Source organism: Lathyrus oleraceus, chromosome 3, assembly GCF_024323335.1.
Source record: "Lathyrus oleraceus cultivar Zhongwan6 chromosome 3, CAAS_Psat_ZW6_1.0, whole genome shotgun sequence".
NCBI lineage: Eukaryota > Viridiplantae > Streptophyta > Magnoliopsida > Fabales > Fabaceae > Lathyrus > Lathyrus oleraceus.
The window spans coordinates 432,412,217-432,430,401 of record NC_066581.1 but is presented as its reverse complement, the minus strand read 5'-3'; the positions used below and the strand labels follow the sequence as shown (position 1 = coordinate 432,430,401).

The window sequence follows — 18,185 nt, the reverse complement described above, 5'->3', positions numbered from 1 at the left end:
GTTGGCAGATGTTGTTGTCTGAGTATGATATCGAGTATCGAGCTCAGAAAGCTATCAAAGGTAGTATCTTGGCTGACCATCTAGCGCACCAGCCGATTGAAGATCATCAGTCTGTTCAGTATGACTTCCCGGACGAGGAGATTCTGTATTTGAAAATGAAAGATTGTGATGAGCCAACACTTGATGAAGGTCCAGAACCTGGTTCCAGATGGACGATGGTGTTCGATGGCGCTGTAAATCAGTACGAAAATGGTATTAGGGCAGTAATCATTACTCCTCATGGCACGCATATTCCGCTTACAGCAAGGCTAACTTTCAAATGCACGAATAATATGGCAGATTATGAGGCCTGTATTATGGGACTTGAAGAATGTATTGATTTGAGAATCAAACATCTTGATGTATATGGTGATTCGGCCCTGGTTGTCAATCAGATCAAGGGTGAATGGGAGACGAATCAGCCAAGTCTCATTCCGTACAGAGATTACGCAAGAAGGATTTCAACATTCTTTACAGAAGTTGACTTTCATCATATTCCTCGAGAGGATAATCGGATGGCAGATGCTCTTGCTACGCTCTCTTCCATGATTGTTGTCAAGTATTGGAATGAAGTTCCTAATATTGCCGTGATGCGCTTGGACAGACCAGCTCACGTATTTGCAGTCGAAGAAGTGAATGATGACAAGCCTTGGTATTTTGATATCAAGAATTTCCTCCAGAACCAGGTCTACCCGCCTGGGGCATCTGTGAAAGATAGGAAAACTTTGAGAAGGTTGTCAGGCAGTTTCTACCTCAGTGGTGAAGTGTTGTACAAGAGAAATTTCGACATGGTTTTGCTCAGATGCGTGGATAGACACGAAGCAGACCTGTTGATAACTGAGGTCCATGAGGGTTCATTTGGTACTCATTCCAATGGACATGCCATGGCTAGAAAGATGCTGAGAGCAGGCTACTATTGGCTGACAATGGAGTCTGACTGCTGCAAATATGTGAAGAAATGCCACAAGTGTCAGATTTATGCGGATAAGATTCATATCCCTCTGACACTTCTGAATGTGATTTCATCACCATGGCCTTTCTCTATGTGGGGAATCGACATGATCGGCATGATTGAACCGAAAGCGTCCAACGGACACAGGTTTATTCTCGTAGCAATTGATTACTTCACCAAATGGGTTGAGGCCGCTTCGTATGCGAATGTGACCAGACAGGTGGTTGTGAATTTTATCAAGAACCAGCTGATTTGCCGTTATGGTGTGCCAGATAAGATCATTACTGATAATGGATCTAATCTGAATAACAAGATGATGGAAGATTTGTACGCTGAATTCAAGATTGCACACCATAATTCCTCTCCCTACAGACCCAAGATGAATGGGGCTGTTGAAGCTGCTAATAAGAATATCAAGAAGATCATCCAGAAGATGACAGTCGCATACAAAGATTGGCATGAGATGCTGCCATTTGCTTTGCATGGTTATCGTACATCTGTCCGCACTTTGACAGGGGCAACCCCTTTTTCTCTTGTTTATGGCATGGAGGTTGTTCTCCCAGTAGAGGTGAAGATCCCATCAATGAGAGTCTTGATGGAAGCCAAGTTGACTGATGCTGAATGGATTCAGATTCGTTATGACCAACTGAATTTGATTGAAGAGAAGCGATTAACTGCCATGTGCCATGGTCAGTTATATCAATAGAGAATGAAGAAAGCATTCGATAAGAAGGTCAAGCCTCATGTGTTCCGAGAAGGAGACCTTCTGCTCAAGAAAGTCTTGTCTTTCGTGCCCGATTCCAGGGGCAAGTGGACTCCAAACTACGAGGGTCCATATGTTGTTAAGAGAGCCTTTTCAGGCGGAGCTCTGATGCTTACAACAATGGATGGGGAGGATTTCACTCGTCCTGTGAATTCAGATGCAGTCAAGAAATACTTTGCCTAAAAAAAAAGGTATATGCAAATGAAAAACAGAATGGCTCGCTAAGTTGAAAACCCGAAAGGGCGGCTTAGGCAAAAATGAGCGTCTCGGTGGAGTACCCGCAAGGGCGATCCAGGCAAAAATTAGAGACTTGAAAAAAAAGTATATTTGCATCCCGCTAGATTGAGTACCTCACCCCGGGGCAATCTAGGCAAAAATTAGGGATTTGGCAAGTAACTGCATCCTGACAAGACTTTCTGTTCCGCAACCGTCTTTTCGTCAGAGATTCTCGATTCGTCGTCGACTGAAGCTTCGCATACATCGAGATTCAAATTGGTAGAGAAAGGATCATTATGTTCAATGTAGCCCTCTTCCAATATATATCACTGATTTCAAATTTGTACAGATCTATAGAGTCTTGCCATTTGCAGACTACCATTCCATCAAATCAATTTGAGCTTTTATCCAATTATTTGCACTCTTATTTGTTCCAATTCAACAAATGTTTTGCATGTTTTAATTGATAAAATGTCATTGTTTTAAACAAATAAATTTTTCAAATTGTTGTTTTAAACAAAGTGAACATTCACAATGACAAAAGGATACTTAAGAATCTCTCAGTGCTCTCCCGAGGGTGGCATGATTCCCAACAGGTAAGACATTGGTTCATATTCCTGGCATTGGTTGTATCCTCTTTATCCTGCTTTTTGTTGGGGTTGTTCCCCAAGCAGAGCTTTTGTTAGGGTTGTTCCCTAAGCAGAGTGTTGTTGAAGACTTCGTTTTCTTCTCCAGCAGTATTCTTCCCCAACATGGGTGTTCCCCATTTGGAAGCTTCGGTAATTGGTGGTTTGAGACCCCGGTACCCTATCACTCTCCCCAGTGCGATCGCCAGTGGAGTTATGGTTTTTCTCCTCAGCATGGATGCTTTTCCTTTGAAGATTCAATGGTTGGTGGATTGACATCCCGGTACTTTACCGCTTTCCCAACATTGTCGTAAGCAGGATTGTTGCTGTTTTTCCCCAGCTCAGTCGATAGCGGGATCTGTGATATATCCCCAGAGCAGAGTGTTGTGGAAGATTTTGTTTGCTCCAGTAGTACTCTCTTCCCCGGCCACGTCGCCCGCGGAGCTGCTATATCTCCCCATCAGTGCGTTTATTCCTTCGACAGGGCAGTGATTGTGTTCCTCCTCAGCAGTTGTGGATTTTTTTTTCCTCAACAGAGTCAGGATTGCATCCGTGATATCCCCATCAGCATCTCCGCCAGAGTCGGAAACCTCTGTTTTCCCCGGTAGGACCGGTAGGTGATCTATCATCCATGGATTTGGGTTGATCCCCTGATTGCTATTGATCCCCAGTAGAGTGGCTTATAGCATAATCTACTTGTGTGATCTTTTCTTCCTCCTCAGTGGGTTGTTCCCCAATGGAATGGATATTTGCATTATCCCCAGGTAGAGTTGCTTGTGCAGCCAGATTCTATGTGGATGATCTGTTCTCCCTTTGTGGGTTGTTCCCCAGTGGAGTTATTGGTAGTTTTTGCCCGTGCAGTGAGCTCTTGTTCCCCTTCAGAGATTTTGGGATTTGTCCCATTCCCCAACAGATTTGTCTTTGTGGCCGTTGTTGCCTGTTCTGACTTTCTGTACTCCAGTTGGGTTGATTGCTGATCCATCACTCAGAGATTTGGTGTTTCCGGATATCTCTGATCTTTTGCCTCCCCGCAGATCTTTGCTTTCCAGCCTGAAGATCTCCAGCAAATTGGCGTTCCTCCTTGGTTCTCCCTGGAAGTATAGTACCGGATGTTTGATTCCTGGTCCTGTTTGTGTTAGAAATGTCTGTTTTGTCAGCATTCATCAAACATAAATCACGCATATTCATGCATACTCATAAACATTCAGATATTCATGTTGCATATTTTGCCATATATCTTTTATTTGTTGTTTCCTGTTGTGGTGATATAGATCTCTTTATGGATCTCCCAAAGCGGATGTCGGGTGTTTAATCTCTCAAAATAGAGTCAGCCCTTAAGCAGAAAGTGTCTATCCTTTCCTGCCATTTCCCCACTGAGATGCATCCTCGTGGATGACGGTTGTTTCCGTTCCCTCCCAACACACCTTGGGACGGGTTTACCCTTTTGAGTTATATCCTCATCAGGACGAGTCTTGATTCAGTCCGCCTTTTTGGTTTGATCCTAAATTGGCCTTTTTCAACTGTCTCTTGCGCTTCGCTGAGGCATAAATGAATAGTTGCTTACAAACCGGCACTCATTCATCTTATCCTCAGTGGAATGTTTGGCCTTCTGCCTACAAACCAGCAGGTGTAAGTCCTATCTTCGCGGTTTCCTACCTACTACCCGATAGTTATAAACCCCGTTTTCTCCCCTAACGGAGTCAACTTTGTTGTTCATCCCAACCGATGACAAGTTCCCCCTTTGTGGTTATCTTCATCTAGTTCTCGATGTTGATTTTCCCTTTGTTTGGATAAGTCGCTTGAATAAGCATTTATATCCCCAGCAAGCCTTTTGCGGATAATTGTCGTACGCTAGCAATTTTATCCCCAACGGGTCCCTTCACCGTGTGGCAGTGATTGTGTTCCCCGGATCATTGATTTTTCATCATTTGTATCCCAGCGAGTCTTCTTTCATTTACCCTCTTGTTGGTAATGTCTGTTGCTCCCTTGGATTGGCCATCTTTATATACCTAGTTTGGTATCCCGATGCCTCTCTTTTCGGATTTTTATCCTATAAACAACCTACAACCCGGTTCAGGATAATCTTCCTCTAGAGGTTATTATTCACGTTTTGACGGCAATGAATAATATATCTCATTCACTCTTCAGTTGAAACCTTTTGTGTTTCTCTAGTCGAGTAAGATTCGTTATTTCCCTTGGCGGAGTCGAATATTTGCTGTTGGATAATTGTCGGTTGCTTGCAATTCGTGTTCCTTGTGGAATCGAATGTTCATCCTATAAACAAGTTTGCTTTCGCTCTCTTCAGGATGATGAGTGTCTTGGAACACAAACCAATTCACGTTTCCAGATCTTTATCCTATAAACAACCTACAACCCGGTTCAGGATAATTTTCCGTGCGAGTATATTATCTACGTTTTGACGGCTATAGATAATATGTCTCATGCGCTCTTTTGTCGGATCCTTTGTTTGTTTCCCCAACTGAGTAAGATTTGCATTCTTTACAGAATCAAATGTCCATCCTATAAACAAGTCTGCTTTTCTAGCTTTCTTCAGGATGATGAGTGTTTTGGAACACACACCAATTCACGCTTTGGTCGGTCATCTGTTACATACCTATAACCCGGTATCCTTGGTGTTTCCTTCCTTTCTGCTCCCTATTATGACCTTGGTCCCCTGTGGAGTCAGATTTTTCTGAGTTTATGTACCTTTTTCAGGTCTTTCTCAGATGTTTGGTTGATTGATATCTCTCACCCTCATACAGGTCTTAGATATTCATTCTTCCTGAGTTTGTTACTCACTAATCGGTGACATCTCATCCTTTGGTTTCCCCTGGAAAGTCTTTTCTAGATTTCCCCAGCGGAGTTGTATTCCTATTCGTGTTGCTGTATTGGTGTTATCCCCAGTACATGCATTTTGTGAGTCAGCTTGAGTCTTTCCAATGGGAGTGTTTTCCTTTGGAATTTCTTTCTCTCCCCAGCTTGAGTCTTTCCAATGGGAGTGTTTTCCTTTGGAATTTCTTTCTCTCCCCAGTTTGAGTCTTTTACTTCCCCAGTAAAGTCTCCAGTCTATTTTTGTTATCCCCTAACTCAGAGTCGTGACCTGCTCACGCTTTCTTTTTCTTTTTTCTTATCCCCAATAAGAATCCCCATGAGAGTCCTGTTAGAGCCTCTGTTCCTGGTGAGTGTATTACTCCGATGGATCGTCTTTTCTTCTGTGTGAACTATATCCCCACAGAGTTTATGTCTTTCGCATGCATACATCTGCATCATGAGGTCTCTTAGGGACCGAAAATTTGTCTCATTACTGTTATTTAAGCCCATTCTACCGCGTCAAGATGAAGATTTCTAAACTTCACTTCTCCGGCTAGAATGACCTTAAATAGGGGCATCTGTAAGACCCCAATTTTTGCCCTAAGATCCCTCATGGCATCATATCATATCATTCATTTTCCTCAAGGATCATTGTGCACCTTTGCTTCCCTCCTAGTGGGTGGGTTATATTGTGAGAGTGGTTCTTGATCACCAAGCATGTCTAGCATTTGTATATCATTGCTTTTCATTTGTTTACTAACCAAAAGTACAAAAATATTGTCATCTAACCATGTTACTTGCAGATGAAGCAAACTAGGTCAAAACAGTCAAATCATTCATTGAGCTATAGATGGTGACCATGCTTGAAGAATTTGGGCACCATGATCATTCATAAGAGATTCATATGAGTTGTGACACCATTTGGTATCAAGATTTCAAATGCCATGAAATTTTGTGTGTTGCTCATTCAATGTGTTCTGGTTAAGCATGATTTTTCCTGGAATTTATTGAGCCATTTTGGCATTGATATGCTTGTGTTCATTCTGTTTACATCATTGAGTTCCCAACTTGCCTAGTTTGACATGATTTGCTTATGAAATGCAATTGATGAATAGTTTTGATATGGGACCAACTGGAATTTGTTCTTATTTGACAAATCTTGATTTTGATAAAGTTTCATGTTCTGTTTTAAATTTTTTCTCCTCTTTTGACCCTAGGCTTTGGCCTAAGGGTTTACTTCTCACATTTGAATTTGTTTTCAGGTTAAAGAAGCAATTGCTTTAAGGAGATTAATTCAAGTTGATTGAGTTTGGTTTAGTTGATTGTGATGAACTAACTTGGTTTGTTTTGTAGGATGCTAATTCATTTGGTTTGAGTTTGTGCTTTGCACATGTGATTGGTTGTGTTGACTGTTGGTTCTTATCTTGTCTGTTTTGACTTTGTGATTGGTATACTGATTATATTTGATTGATTTCAGGTACCATAGTTGCTTTAGTTCCTTTGAGAACTTGCTATTGCTTGGCTTTGCTTAAGCATTGAGGTAGACTTTCTTGTCTCCATGTAGTCTGGAAGACCTGGCTCGTTACTTAGCCAGGCAACTGTCTGAAGTCCTCCTTAAGAGGCAATGTTTGTGATTGTTTAACTTTGTCCCCAAGCAGGAAAAGACCTCATATGAGGCAATTGGTAGACAAAAGAGATATGTAGCCTATCTCCTACTGTTCTGTGAGTCATTCACCTTGCTCACACCACATGTGTTGATGCATAGTGAGTAAAAACTCAAGATCTATCGAGTCCTTAACTTGTGGAGAGAGTTCCAGCTTTCTGAACTCCCACACCTTCTGATATTCAATGCTCTCCCTGACCAGGGATAAGAGTGATGAGGCACACCCCTCATATCCTTTCATCTGCTTCACCTTGGCTCTCAATGTCAAGGTTAAGAGCACCATTTACCCTATTCCAGTTGACTTTTTAGTCTAACCCTTTGATTGAGCCTAATTGTTTGGTTATAGTGGGTGCTAAATGACTTTGTTTGATTGATTGCTTGGTGCATTTGTACATGTTTGCTTGATTGCCTTTGTGCATTTATCATCATAAATTGTTCATTGTTGCATGATCATCATTTCATACTCTTGTGGTTCGTTTGGTTTACCCATTGAGGACAACTGTAAGTCCACTCATTGGCCATTGTTCCTATGATTTGGAAGGGATAGAGTGTAAGACCATTTCACTTGGTCACTCATGTCCATTGCTTAAATGCTTGTTTGTTTGTTGTATGTGAGGATGCAATTGTAAGACCATGTTGTTGGCATTTATACTCCCATGATCATCCTTTGGAGGTTGGTATAAGTCCAGACAGATTGGCATCTGACATCCATGTTTTGTTTTACTTTAGGAGATTGGTGTAAATCCATTTATTGGTATCCGATATCCGCTTTTGCTTTTGTGAGATTGGAGTAAGACCATTTATTGGCTTCCGGTATCATTGTTGTGTTTTAGGAGATTGGTGTAAATCCACTTATTGGTATCCGGTATCCGCTTTTGTTTGTGAGATTGGTATAAGTCCATTGATGGCATCCGGTATCACCTTGCTTTTATTTGCTTACTTGCTTTGTTGCCTCATTCCTAAGGACACATTTGAATCATCTTCTATATGATTTCAAGAGGTGAACCTTTCTAGGAAGTTTTACACTCCACCATTCATACCCTCTTTGTCCTAAACCTTTTCACATGTTGTTAATTCAAAAAACTTTGACTTGTTGTGCAAACATCTTCATGTCCTTTCAAATTAGAAACCTGGACCATAAGTCCTTGACTTTTCAAATTTCCCATTTCATAACACTTCTTTGAATCAATCTTAATCATACCTTGACCATATTTTGTGAATACTCATAATCAATTAACTACACCCATTCAAATGTTTTGTGGCTTTGTCCATTGTTAACATGTTTTCACACATTAGCCATAGGTTTCAATTACCATAGCGGTTGATGTAAATCTTACCTTATCCTTAGTGAGTCGATTGTAAGACTTCCGTACTGAAAACAGGGTTAACCCCTCTAGTACGTCGAAGCCGTCCTCGCATGGTGGATTGTTGAATTCAGGTTGAGTTTTCTCCCATTGGTAATGAAAAGCCTTAGTGCTTGTGTTTTAAAATGAACTCACTAATTTTTGGAAATCTTTTAGCCAAACTACGGCGTTTTGATCCTTACCTTTGATGGGAGGTACGTAGGCAACGGGTTCATCCGTTCAAACACAAAAATAACTAACTTGTACATTCTTTTCTCATCATCCCATTCATGTTTGCACAATATGTCATAAACAAATAAATATTTTTATACAACAAGTGTGAAAAGGGCTCCCTAGGAGTACCTAGGACGTGATGGGTGCCTAACACCTTCCCATTGCGTAATTTACGCCTTACCCAGACTCTCTGATCTTTTTATTGGTTTTCTACGTGTAAAACTTCTTAGGTTTTTGTTCGCTTTTTAACCAGTCCTTAGGATAAATAAAAGTGCGGTGACGACTCGATTCATTGTATACTTTGCTTATGGTTTAATCAATAAATCATATAGCGACGAATACACCGCTACAGTAGGTACGAGGGCCCTAATCCTCACCGAGCACTTTATCTATTTCTCTTCCTTTCCCCTTATTCTTTTGCGAGTAATCTTTAGTTAACACCTATTCGAGCGAGAACAATCAAAATGGTTCCCATAGAGTATCATGGATGTTTGGGGTGCTAATACCTTCCCCTTGCATAACCGACTTCCTTACCCAATATATTTCTTTCCCCCGGGTTTTATCGATGTTTTCCCTTCCCTCTGGGGATAAATAAAGTTCGATGGCGACTCTATTGTATGTTCGAGCGTGCGATATGTTCGGGTATATTTCTGCTAGTTTCAGATAGCAGGATGAGTCCTCCTCAACTTCTTCTTGACTAGCGGGCATTCTGGCTTCAACGAAAATCTATGCACCACAATCTCAGAATCCAAACCAGGCATGTCTTGATAGGACTAAGCAAACACATCTGAATACTCTCGGGTAAGATTAATCAAGCTCTTCTTAACCTTAGGACACAGTCGAGACCCAATCTTGACTTCCTTCACATTATCTTCGGAACCCATGTTGACTAGCTCAATCTTCTTTTCAAATGGCCGAATGGCTTTTTCCTCGTGTTCAAGTATACGAGACAATTCATCAGACACTTCTTCATCACCTTCTTCCTCAGCCTCAAACACAGGGAATTCAAAGTTTGGAGCAGGAGTAGAATCATTATATTCAATGGGTTTAGAAACCAACTTGCATAATAATTTGATATTTTGATTTTAGAGAAGTGAATTGTGACCAAATATTATGCAGATTGACAATTATTATTTTTTTTATTTATTTTGTTGATTACCATTTTCGGAAAAGAAAAAAAGTAAAAATAAAACATCATAAATATGGATGGATAGAATTGTATTTTATTAATGATCAAATTGAAAGATGCCTGACAATATTCACTTCTCCCTTAGACATAGGAGAAGGATTTTCAAATAATAAAACAATTACTTAGAGAAATGAACAATAACAGGAACATCAACAACGATCCAATTGTTGCAAGCTTTTCCATGTGTCACGAAATTGGTGCATTCTTCATCTTCACCCCCCTCAATTACTGCAACTGAGTGTTGTTCAATACTCTTTACTACGCTTCTCTGTGGGTTTCAGAGTTCATGAGCAAAGACAACACTGGAATTTTGGAAGGAGTTTGGAGCAGATGCTCCACCACATTGAATTCACTCTTCTTTATCAAACGAAGCACCTCATCATCATCGTTAGGCTTCAAACTGCTAGATTTACCAAACTGACACTTTGGAGCGCTAACCAGATCTACTGCAGGTACCTCAATCCTCTTACCAACATCCTTCGGGAAAACAGGCCCCAAAACCCGACCACTACGGGCCACATTCGTAACATCAGCAATGTTCACAATAGAACTAGTCATATGCAATGGAACCTCTTGACCATTCTCCACCATGGTAGCATAACATCAAAGCATCACTGTGTAGAATGCCTTGTAAGCCCATGGGCCAGGTTCACAAATTTGATGAAATTGGAACTCCATCATCATGCTAGTAGAATTAACAGCAACATACAACAATCAAGGTTGCAATTGTTCACCAGTCCAGAAATGAAACCCTGCAATAGGCAAACAAGGATCCAAAATCATCTTCCAACTTCGCAATAGGGCTAAAGAAACCAAATTCTATTTCAAATCATATCATAATAGTACACATTAACATAACCTTTTTAACAAAACTCACTTTAATTTCACTTAAATTGCATCACACTTCTCGACACCAAATCAACAAAATACGACTTAGCACTAATTCATTTTTTGAAGTTGGTCATAATGATAACAATTCTTTTTACATTTCCCATCTTGATATCCTACACAATGTTTAATAGTAAGAAATATATCAGCTACTGCTAAGCCTGTTGCGGAACCAAGAAGAAATTAGAGTCCACTCAAAATCGATTTCATACCATAAGACAGAAACAACACTTAATTCCAAATTCATGGTTAATGCATTACAATTTGGGTTCCTAACCGTATTTATAATTTACAACTAACTTATAGATTTCAGAATAATTTCATGTGCATTTCAAGTGAGTAAACTAATTAATTGAACATTACCACTTCATTCATGTTAACCAAAGCCACAACAGATCATGCTTCACAAACTGAACCAAGCGCAAAAAGAAAGAAAATTAACAGGGAAATATTCCTACTGATAACAAAAGCAGTGTTGACAGGAATTTAAAGGGGAGTTTGGCACCAGTTATCTGTAGTTCGGCCTCTCTACCAATCCAGTCAATAACCATTATCAATAATAGGACATAACAAATGTTGTTCATAATAAATCAATCAACTAACCATTTTGCTAACATGACTTACATTATTTGAAACAAATCTAACAGGGTTGGTGTTACCTGTTCAGTAGGTCTCTTGATGTGAGTAACTCCACCAAGCCCATTCAATTTTACCTACAGTAGCCAGTCACCACATGTTTGAGCTCACTTAATCGGTTAATGATCCAAGAGAGGGAAAGGACCAACTCAGTGAGTTTACAATTAGAACTCACTGAGTTCAACCTAACAAACTCTAACAGATTCAGTTATTTTCTTGCACTATAAATCAAAGATAGAACCGTTTTTGGAGAGATGCTTTTCACTCTGATTTTTTCTCTACAACTCTTCTCCTTTTCACCTCTACTCAAAGCTCAGTTTTGTGGCCATTGAAGCGCACGAGCTACGACCAAATCACCACTCTCATCATTCTCCCTCACTCAGAAGCTCTCTGTATTCCCTCAAGTTTTAGAAGTGGAACACAAGAAGATAACAAGAAGAATCAGGGAAGAAACAGAAGAAAGTAAGGAGGAAAAAGTCAAATTCGTACCTGAAGATTTCTTCGTCAATGCCTGCGCACCTGCTTTGAGCTCCGACTCTATTCTTCGGCGAGGTAAGTCCCCACTTCTTCCTTATTTCGCCCGATTTCATGTACCATCATATAGATATCCACCTCAGGGATCAAAGCATTCTCCTAGGAAGCTTTGATTCCTTCGAATCTTCATTTAATCTTTGATTCTTTGGTTTAGGGTTTGTGGAGTTTTCGTGTTGATTCAGATTATTACTTAGGAATTAGAGATCCTGGTTTATGGATTTGGAGTGAGGGTTTCGAGAGGGAGAGATTGGTGGTAAGACTTCTGTATTTGGTTTGATCTGTCGTCGGAGTTGGCCTCCGGTGCGGTGAAGATGGCAACAGAAATAAGAAAGAGTGATTTTGTGTTTCGTTTGCCTTTTGATTAATAACATGGTCGTTACTATGATTTCCCATGCGTGCATTCATTGGCCAATTCATGCCTGTTGGACTGACCCACTGACTCTCTGCTGACTCACCTTCATGGCCATGTCATCGTTCTTATCCATAATCCTTGCCCACTCTTTTGGCCATGGAAAGCTGGATTTCAGATGGGCTTGACTTTGGGCTTAAGGTTATTAGTTGTTGAACATACACGATTCAGGCCAATGCACCCTCACTGCCTTGGGGATTCTCGGTTTGGGCCTTCGCACAACGGGCCTATGCGCCAGCCACAGGAAACACCCTATTTCAGGGCTTTCACCCCTCCTTCAGGCCCATTGTTACTTTGGTTTTTGGTTGTTCTTGGGCTTAGTGTTATTTGTTGTTAATTAGATCATTTAGAATTTTATGATTAGATTAATTAGTTTAATTAATTTATAATTTTAATTGAAGTTAGAGATTAATTAGAATTTAGGGTGTTTAGTTTAGAATTTCAATTAGAAAAAAAAATTATTATTAGATTAGAATTTTAGTCACCACTTTTATATTTCTAAACAATTAGGTTAAAATCAAACTTTAAGACTTAATCAATTTTGGGCCATAGTTGGATTTTGACTAGAATTTAATCCGTGCTAATAATTGAATATTCTTGTTAAATGACCATTTTACTTTTTAGGGGTTCATTTTACCATTTTTAGCCATGTAAATGCATGTTCCCTTAGGATTAATCTGACTTGGAATTTTAATTAGTTTAAAATCAAGTTTTGATTAATAATTGCACGCTCCCTTATGAATAACTTTTGAATTAGATTCTAGCCATTAGATTAGGATTAATCATTAGTTCCAAATGCATTCAAATCCTCCGATCCAAAATGATCAAAAGAAATTTTGATCAATTAAATCCTTTGATCATGTATAACCACACAATCCATTCAAGTGATCAAAAGTCAATTGATCACTTGATAGGATTAATTCTAATGCTCTGGATCTCCAAGCATCAAGAGCAGTCTTTCATGCAAGATATCCCAGTCACATTGAGCAGCGAATTACACAAGATAAATCCAAAGTCAACACTTGGTAAATACGATTCAAATTTAACGATACGAGCCTTAAGTAATAAGGAATGATGAGACAAAGTTTCTCCTACCCTTTTCTAAAGTGACTATGCGTACGGGGTGTATGCCCTAGCTATTCAGAGCATTCGCCCTTATTCATAGACTTTTGTGCAATACGAATCCAGTAAACTACTGTTGGTTCTAATTGTTGGCAGCAATTTTGGTAAAACAAAGAGTGTTCACAAGATATTACATGTGATGTCTTAACATATGATATCTTGTACCTACTGGAGGTTTATAATATAATTATGCAGGATTGTTTCAGGATGTCATACCCTATGTCTTGACATCTGATATTATGTACCTGCTGGATATTTAAAATGGAATTATGCAGAATTGTTCCAGGATGTCAGACCCGATGTCATGACATCTGTACACAGAACATTCAGTCTGAATGTTATGTGTTATATGATTGCGCTTTTAATGACAATCTATGTTTGATTGATGAGTTAATTACAAACGCAATCAATCAATGATAACAACGTGATTTAACTGATTTTCCAAAGAGATCTAACCAACTGTCATGAGAAGATTTAAAAGGAAAATAGTTTTAGGGTTTTATGATGTCCAAGCCCAGCCAAATGCTTCTATAAAAAGGACATGGAAAACTTGATTTGATACACAAGAAATACAAAGCAAAATATTCAGAGAGAATAAGGGTTTAAGTCTTGTGTGGTCGTGTGACTTGTAAGCCATTCAATTCATCCATAGATGATTGAATTGGTCTGATTTTTTAGTTGTAATTTGTCACTCAAAGCTTTTAAGCATGTGTGTGTGTGTCTACTTGATTGAAGTTGCTAAGTAAGATCAAGTGTGTGTTTTTGAAGAGTGTCTTCTTTTCATAAGTAATTCTTGTTTAATATCACTGGTGTGATTGAGGGGGAGTGAGATGGGATCTCATATCTAAGAGTTCTTAGATAGAAGTCACACGGGTAGAGATTAGGTGAAAAAGATTGTAACTTGTGTAGTTTACTAAGAGTCTTTGAAGTGATTCTATTTTAGTGGATTTCCTTCCTAGCTTGGTAGCCCCCAGAGGTAGGTGAGTTGCACCGAACTGGGTTAACAATTGCTTGTGTCTCTTGCATTACTATTCTTTATCTTTATCTTGTTTGTATGATTCAGATATTAGTGTCGTGACATTACCTTCGACATCTCATATATGATACCAGAATTTCAATTGGTATTAGAGCAGACATCCTGCTCTGGTTCTGGGTGAGATCTAGGGATGATACTTTCTGGTACTATGGAGAGAGATGGAGGATCTGTTCACAGGCCACCTATTTTAGATGGATCCAACTATGACTACTGGAAACCTCGAATGGTAGCCTTCCTAAAATCTCTGGATAATAAGGCTTGGAAGGCTGTGTTGACAGGCTGGGAACATCCAGTAGTTACTAAGGAAGGAAAAGCTACAACTGATAAAAAGCCTGAAGAACAATGGACCAAGGAGGAGGATGATCTAGCCCTTGGAAATTCTAAAGCATTGAATGATATATTCAATGGAGTAGACAAGAATATCTTCAGACTGGTAAACAATTGTGAGGTGGCTAAAGATGCTTGGGACATTCTCAAGACCACTCATGAAGGCACCTCTAGAGTAAAGATGTCTAGATTGCAGCTGCTCACTACCAAGTTTGAAAATTTAAGGATGAAAGAAGATGAAAATATTCATGAATTTCACATGAATATCCTTGAAATTGCTAATGCCTCAGGAGCTCTGGGAGAGAAGATGTCAGATGAAAAGTTAGTAAGAAAAATACTCAGGTCTCTCCCTAAGAGATTTGCTATGAAGGTGATAGCCATAGAAGAATCTCAAGACATCTCAAATATGAGAGTTGATGAGCTAATTGGATCCCTCCAAATATTTGAGATGGGAATGTGTGATGGATCTGAAAAAGAAGGCCAAGAGCATAGCCTTCATGTCAAACGCTGAAAGGGAAGATGAGGAAGGTAGTCAAGATAGTGATGAAGATCTGGAAAATGATGTAGCAATGCTGGGAAGACAGTTCAACAGACTTATGAAAAAGATGGATGTGAGATCAAAGACCAATGTCAAGAACATCACATCTGACATCAGTAAATCCAACAATGTTGGAAGAAGAACAAGGTCAGATGAAAAGCCCAAAGAAGGAAAAGGATTTCAGTGCCATGAATGTGATAGGTATGGTCACATTAGAACTGAATGTGAGATCTACCTTAAGAAACAGAAGAGGAGTCTTGCTGCCACTTGGTTTGATGAAAGTGAAACAGAAGAGGCTGCAAATCTTGTGACTGCCTTAATTGGAAGATGGGGTTATGATGAAGATTCAAGTGATGATGAAGTAACCTTTGAAGAGCTGGCCACTACCTACAGAGAGTTGTGTCACAAAAGTGCAGAAGTGTGCAGACAAGTTGAAAGCCAGAAGAAAGTGATAGCTCAACTGGAAAATGAGAAGGCAGAACATATGGAAACCATCTCCAAGTTGAAGTCTGAAGTTGTACTCTTGAATTCTAAACTGGATGAGATGACCAAGTATGTAAGAATGCTTAACAATGGATCTGACACCTTAGAGAAGATTCTCCAGACTGGTCAAATAACAAGAGACAAATCTGGCATTGGGTTCAATGAATTTAAGGCTGAGTGCAGTTACACTGGTGGCAAACCTAAATCCAAATCTAAGTGCAGCCATAATGATAGAAAACCTGCGATGTCACATCACATGTCATAACATCATAAAGGAAGATAGCAGAAAGGGAAACACCAAAAATGGAGATGTCATTACTGTGGGAAGTTTGGCCATATAAAACCCTTCTGCTATAAGCTGTATGGTTACCCTCAGCCTGCTCATTATCAACCTAGACCCAAACATCACAGACCTGTCAATAAAAAGCAATGGGTTCCTAGGACTAATGTTACAAGTTTGATAGCTCACACTTCCCTCAGAGTTTCAGCCAAAGAAGATTGGTATTTTGACAGTGGGTGCTCCAGACACATGACTGGAAATAAAAAACTGCTGACTAGCCTTCATCCTCATGCCACAAGTTATGTAACCTTTGGTGATGGAGCAAAGGGTGAAACCAAGGGGATTGGTAAGGTTGATTGCTCTGGAGTTCCTGACCTTGACAATGTCCTGCTTGTTAAGGGATTAACTACTAATCTAATAAGCCATAGTCAACTGTGTGACCAAGGTCTAAATGTAAACTTCACTAGAACAGAATGTATGATTACTAACAAAGAAAATGAAGTGATCATGAAAGGAGTTAGGTCCAAAGACAACTGCTACATGTGGAGTTCTCAAGAAACTAATTACTCTTCAATGTGTACTTTGGCCAAAGAAGAAGAAGTGAAAATATGGCATCAAAGATTGGGCCATCTGCATCTTAAAGGTATGAAGAGGATTATATCTATTGAAGTTGTTAGAGGAATTCCGAACTTGAAGATTGATGAAGGAAAAGTCTGTGGAGAATGTCAGATTGGAAAACAGACAAGGATGTCACACTAGAAGCTCATACATGACACCACTACCAAAGTTTTGGAACTCCTCCATATGGATTTGATGGGATCCATGCAGGTGGAAAGCCTTGGTTGGAAGAAGTATGCATATGTAGTGGTGGATGACTTCTCAAGATACACCTGGATCAATTTTATAAGAGAAAAATCAGATGTTTTTGAAGTCATCAAGGATATTTGTCTAAAACTTCAAAGAGAAAAGGAAAGTCCAGTTATCAAAATTAGAAGTGATCATGGGAAGGAATTTGAGAACAACAAATTTGCTGAATTTTGTTCTTCAGAAGGAATTCATCATGAGTTCTCATCCCCCATTACTCCCCAGCAAAATGGTGTGGTGGAAAGAAAAAATAGAACTCTTCAAGAATCAGCCAGAGCTATGATTCATGCTAAGAAATTTCCCTACCATTTTTGGGCTGAAGCCATGAACACAGCCTGTTATGTTCACAATAGAGTGACATTGAAGAAAGGGACTCCTACAACCCTATATGAAGGCTGGAAAGGAAGAAGACCTACAGTCAAATACTTTCATGTATTTGGTAGTAAATGTTATATATTGATTGATCGTGAACAAAGAAGGAAGATGGATCCCAAAAGTGATGAGGGAATATTTTTGGGCTACTCAACAAACAGCAGAGCATACAAAGTCTTTAATTCCAGAACTCATGTAATGATGGAATCTATAAATGTTATGGTTGATGACCAACAAACTGATTTCACAGACGATGTCGAGACATCTCTGAATGATTTCCCAGTTGACTTCTCAAACAAAAATAAGGAGAGTGAACCTCCCCAAGCTGAACCTGAAGGTGACAAAATCAACAAGGGACCCTCCATCAGAGTTCAGAAGGATCATCCCAAAGATCTCATTATAGGAGATCCAAATAAAGGGGTCACTACTAGATCAAAGGAAGTGATCTCACATGGCTGCTTTGTGTCCAAGATTGAACCTAGGAATGCCAAGGAAGCCTTGACTGATGAGTACTGGATCAATGCCATGCAGGAGGAGTTAGGTCAATTCAAGAGGAATGAAGGATGGGAACTAGTTCCTAGACCTGAAGGAGTAAATGTCATAGGTACAAAGTGGGTGTATAAGAATAAATCTGATGAACAAGGGGTTGTTACTAAAAAACAAAGCAAGATTAGTAGCACAAGGATATACTCAAGTTGATGAAATATTTGCTCCTGTAGCTCGCCTTGAATCCATTAGATTATTGCTTGGAGTGGAATGTATTCTGAAATTCAAACTGTTCCAAATGGATGTAAAAAGTGCCTTCTTGAATGGCTACTTAAATGAGGAAGTATATGTTGAATAGCCTAAAGGATTCACAG

At 39.5% G+C, this 18,185-nt stretch overlaps 1 long non-coding RNA gene across 2 annotated transcripts; it reads right to left on the bottom strand.

Moving 5' to 3' along the window:
* Positions 1-9,854: 9,854 nt before the first annotated feature.
* Positions 9,855-12,282, bottom strand: LOC127128058 (uncharacterized). Of its 2 annotated transcripts, none has more exons than XR_007805650.1 (3): positions 11,850-12,282; positions 11,384-11,437; positions 9,855-10,588 (listed from the first exon to the last, which is right to left on the bottom strand). It is a non-coding gene; the product is annotated as an uncharacterized LOC127128058 (long non-coding RNA). The 2 variants fall into 2 exon arrangements; XR_007805651.1 differs by having other exon boundaries at positions 11,384-11,750; positions 11,850-12,276.
* Positions 12,283-18,185: the final 5,903 nt, after the last annotated feature.